A 5,476-nucleotide genomic window follows, 5' to 3' on the forward strand; every position below is an offset into this window, starting at 1 on the left:
CAAAACCCTGAGAGAAGAGGGGAGGAAAATTGATTGTGGCATGATCAACCTCTCTGGGGGGTGCTTTCTTGTGCTCCTTCTCTCTTTCTCTCTTTCTCTTTCTGATGAGCATATGCACCTTATGACAAATTAAAATAAATAAGTAAAATGCTTTTGCTATTTTTGAATAGTTGAAGAAGAGTTTGATTGGATATATTAATAAAAATTTTCCTTCATATTTTCTTCCTCTGAGGATTTTTATAGAGGTGATTTATAGTTGTATTCTTTGACATATTGAAAAATGTGGTATCAATTTTACTCCTTTCACTTGGTAAAGTATTGGACATTTTTGCTTAGAGGTCTTGAGGATTTTATCTTTGAAATCTAACAATTTTACTGAGATAATATCTCAGAGTTCATCACTTTAGGTTAATTTTTTCTAAGCATCAAGTGAATCCAACTTTTTGGAGTAGATTCACTTGGATATAACTTCTTGGATGTAACTTTTATTTTGCTTATTCTTTTGATATTTGGGCATTTTTATAACATGTCTAGTTTAATCATATTCTCTTCTCTAAGGATATTACAGTACAGGTATTTTAGTGAGACTTAGTCTATTTTAAGAAATTAAATTAGATAACACAAATAAACTATTTGGAATAAGAGTTGGAAAATAGATATTCAGAAAATGTTAGATGGTATTCTCAATAATTTTGTAGAAAAAATTTGCAATCTTGTGTTGACTGAGAATCTTTAATTTTGGGTTTAAATTTATTTACATTCATTTACTATATATCATTATAGCATACAAAATGAGATTTTTTTCCATCCAAAGTACACTGTATATTGGCTCAATCAAGCATATCAACATATGTGTTATCGTCAACAAATAATTTTCCATTTCTCGTTTTTCCTGTATATTTTGCTTTTTTTTCCATCCTTGATTCCCTATCTCTCACCCTCTGCCATCTCCCACTCTGGAATATTTCCAGAGTGATTTTCTGTAGATTTTTCTCCATGTTGTCTGTTACAAATGACTTAGTTAACCACTCCCTCCTTCTTGAAATACATTCTTTACTTGACTTCTGTGATCCACTCCTGGCTCCCATTCTTGCCACTCCCTCCATCTCACCTCCTGTCCTGGATCCTCTTCATTGGTTTATGCTTTGGGTGTTGAACCAGTCCAAGGCAAGTCCTGGGAGCCTCCTCTCTCTCATCAGTTATTTTATCTCAAGACTTTATATGATTATTCCTATAACAGTGGTCTCAGATTTGTATTATAGATTCTGATCTCCCCTAAGTTCTAGACTCGTGCATTTAATTGCTTTCTTGAAATATCTACTCTATAGTCTCATAGTCAAGATATCTAAAGCAGATATATACTTCTTTCCTGCTATTTCATCCCAACATAATTTATTCTTTTTTTAAAAAATTTTAATTAATGCATTTATTTTTAAGGTTTTTGCAATAGCACATGTGCACTTGACTGAGAGAGACAGTGGGATGGAAAGTGAGAAATCACTCCTTGGGGTTGGGGGGGGTGAGAATAGCCATGCCATAATCCCTTCTCTATTTCTCTATTCTCCTTCTGGAATTCTAGGAATGCAGGCACAGGTTCTGAGCATGATTTTCAAGGTCAGCCATGTGTGACTCCAGTACCTTAACCACCATGCCATCTACTGGCCCCAGAAGTTTCTTCTTTGAGTCTGTGGTTTTGCTTCCTTGTTGGCTAAAGAAAAAACAATAAAATAAAATAGAAAACAAAGAGCTAGTCCTTGAGTTACCAGAGGCAGAGCACAGAAAGAAGGGACAGGAAAAAATCTCACAAAAGATTTAACTTTTACATGGGGCACATGTGCACGTGTGCCCAAGATCCCAAGAGAAGAATGGAGGAGAAGGGGTTGCGGCATGGCCATCCCTTCTTGCTTTCTGTCTCCCTGTCTATGTTTCTCCTATGAGCACACATGCCCTATAGCAAAAATCTCTTAAGAAAAAAAGAACAAAACAAAAAAGATTTAACTTTTACACACTAGGAACATGTAAAAATAATGAATTTGCCTGAAATATGCCCAAAGTCTTATTTTTAGGGTCTTATGAAAATGATTATAGTTATTTACCAAATTGCTGTGGGGAAGTATTTTTGAATATTTGGCCTTGTTTCCAAGAAATATAATCTCTTATTGCTCTGATTTTTTTCCATTATCTTTGAACAGTGCATAAATTGTACCTCATCTCTAAAGAATTTGTTGGCAACATTATACCCAGTGCTCAATTGCCTAGATATCTACCCTGGACTACGATGACAGTGTGATTTATGGTGATATTTTAAACTCTACCTTAGGTTGATATTCTGTAGAAAGTAAGAAATAATATTTACCTTCTAGTAATGTTGAATATCTATCTTAAAAGTCTCTGGAGCTCTTTGTCTATTTAATTCAGATTTAAGTTTGCAAGAGAGTCTTAGTAACATAACTCTTCTGAACTTTGGTACCAGATCATACCCAGATAGCAGATATTTGATAATCTAATCTATTAAAATCTTTCGATTGCTTTGCAAGAAGATGTAGTAACGTAAAGAATTAAGAGTGTGGCGTTCCACACCTCTGCTTTAGATATTTCAAATAATTGTAAATACCCAATATCCTTTCGAGTATAGTTCAAAAATATTATTCTTCAGAGTCATTCTATGCCCATGATAAAAACATACAATTTTTCTTTTTCTTTCTTTCTATATATTTAATTTACTAGAGGGCACATACATTTTTCCAGAGAGAGACAGACAGACAGAGAATGAACACGAGAAAGGAGATGGTCACACTACAACTCCTTCTCCTCCATTTCTCTCTCCTTGGTGGATTTCGGGCATGCATGCACATGCACCAGGTATGTTTTTCAATTAGCAATAATCGCGCCTCAGATAAACCTCATTGGCTACGATACTGCCACTGCGCAAAGCTCACCAGGTATGTTTTTAAAGCCACCAGGTTCAGGACTCAAACCACCTGGCTAGCCATGTGATATCTGCCATTTTGAACCACTGTGCTACAGGCTGGCTTAAAAAATATATAATTTTAAAGCATGACAGAGAAATGCAGTTTTGATTTAAAAATAGCCATTCTATCAAAAGCATTAAGTACTTCACAGATCTTGAAGTTACACATACATGGGGTAGAATGTTGCCATCTTTCACACTTTAAATTTATTTTTGGGGTGGGGGAGAGAAACAGGCACTTTAGACAGCTGTGATCCCCTCCCTACACCCAGCCTCCTGGGATCTGAACTGTGGTTTTCCTTGAGGCTCCAGCACTGCAGAACAATGCCTTACTATAAAGACTTAAGCTACCATGGCTGGACCTATATTTTTCCTCTAGTACTCCAGAAGGCAAATTGAATTATTAGGTCTTCCTATTTTCACATTGTACCTACCATTCCACTCTTCAAAAGTTTCTAGTGTAGTATTATCTCTGACTCAGTTACACTGCTTGTTTGCAAATGTCTTTCAATGGGTAATTTGCTCATCCTGCCTGTTTCTCCTTTCAAACCATTTCCTCCTCATTATCCAAGGACTCACTGGAGGAGTGCTAGCATCAGAAATACTCAATAGCAGAGGGTAGGAAAAGAGAGGAAACAGATGGACTAAAGGCAGAAGTCTGGCTCTCAGAAAAAGTTGACAGTTGTTGGTCAGTATCCAAAGAAAAAATTTCATGTTGATTTGGGCAGACAAGTGCCAAGGCAGGTTCAGTTTGGCAGGTGGGGCATAAACTATGGAGTTCCGAGAGTAAGTTGTGTTCACTCTGGCAGGCAGCTCACTCCCACTGGTCCTGATAGTTGAAGGTAGGTTCTTGTGAAGTGTTTACAAGCTGGAGAAGAAGGAGTGGGAGAGCGGGAGATGCTTTCAAGATTCAGAAAGGTTTTATGCAGGTCTCAGATAAACTTGGTTGGATGGGTGCAAAGTCTAATATAAAAGGTTAAAAATCAAGTCAGAAATCTAGCTTAGTGAATTGGTCATAACCATATAGAGAGGTTCCAAATGAAACTTGGAATGTGTGTGGGTTGCCCGAATTCTCTCCAGAATTTTAGATAGTACTTCAATGTCAGCAAAACTAATACAGACCCCATGTGCTGGTGGGACTCAGCAATAAATGACCCCTTTTGCTTTCTGAATGAACCTTTGGTGTGTAACCTCAGGTAAAAGAGTTGTAAAGCCTGGTATTCCCCGTCACAATCATGCCCCTTACTAAGAACCCAACTTGAGGACTACCTACCAACTGAAGCTCCCCTATAATTTAAAAATAATTTCTATTTTCAATTCTCATTTTGTTTCCTAGCAATATCTAGGAATTAAAACCTATAAGGATAGCATTTATCCAGAGAAGAGCTCAAGATGTTAAATTAAAGGCAGGAGTTGAAAAGAGGGGTTTGCTGACCAGCCTGCTTGCTGTAACTCTCTGCTGACCCTGTGACTGACTTTTAAAAGACATTCTTTCTCAAGGTAGTTCATTTTGACAGTCTCCTTATGTGGACAGCGGCCAATCTGAGCAAACATGGTGACCTTTAGACACATGCAGAAATGTGGTTCCAAGAACTTCCTTTGCATATCATAAAAGTAATTTGCATGTGAATATGAAATTGTTGTTGAAACTGCAGAACAGAATGGGGCTAAAGGAAGCAACATGTTTTTATCAGATTTTGTCCCAAAAGATCAAAGAAGCCACATGGCACCAGTTATTTTCGCTTCTGCAGACGATCAACATCCCAAACAACTGGCTTTTCATTCCATTTCCTCTTCCTCCATTTTCTGCCCTCTAAAAGAGTAAACCTAAGGTCAGTTTGGGGTCCCTGCTATCTCCATCAGAGAACTCAGGCCCACCTGATCCTCACTTTTCTATACTTGTATGTCTTTGTGTGTTTATTTTTATGTTTATTTCTAATGCACAGCCCCTACACCCAGAAAAACGTGTCCTGCTGAGCAGGTCCTGGCATCCATATTGTTGACTACACATCTTGCTGAACAGACTACCACCACCACCAACAATTTGCTTCAGATAACTTTTGCCAATGGACTTTACTCAGTCCTGTGCCTTTCTCTGCCTCCATGAAATGTTTGTCTGTTATCTTTGCCTAGTGTGCTCTTTCAAGAACAAAGCACATGCACTGTAACTCTTTACTAGTATGAAAGACCCTCACTTTTTCTAGAGTCAGTGGACACGTGTGTGTCACTTTTGCCCACCTCTGCTGTTAGTGGTTTGGACTACCTGTCCTGGGCCTGGCCCTTATTTTAATCGAGCTTTGTCTGATCAGTAAATTCTCTTTTCTTGGGACCAGCAGTTAGCGTAATGGCTATGTCGCTGGACTCCCACATAGTCAACCGCGGTTCGAGTCCCGGACCGGTGGTTTAAACTCATGCTAGGAGCGTGTGTGTGCGTGCCCAGGATCCCGAGATGAGAATGGAGGAGAAGGGATTGCGGCGTGGTCATCCCCCCTGAGGGGTGATTTC

General features: G+C 38.3%; 1 pseudogene; it reads right to left on the minus strand.

Moving 5' to 3' along the window:
* Positions 1–2,853: 2,853 nt before the first annotated feature.
* On the minus strand, positions 2,854–2,936 carry LOC114008016 (uncharacterized; annotated as a pseudogene).
* Positions 2,937–5,476: the final 2,540 nt, after the last annotated feature.

The sequence above is a fragment of the Tupaia chinensis genome, unplaced genomic scaffold (assembly GCF_000334495.1).
Source record: "Tupaia chinensis unplaced genomic scaffold, TupChi_1.0 Scaffold000272_1, whole genome shotgun sequence".
Taxonomy (NCBI): domain Eukaryota; kingdom Metazoa; phylum Chordata; class Mammalia; order Scandentia; family Tupaiidae; genus Tupaia; species Tupaia belangeri.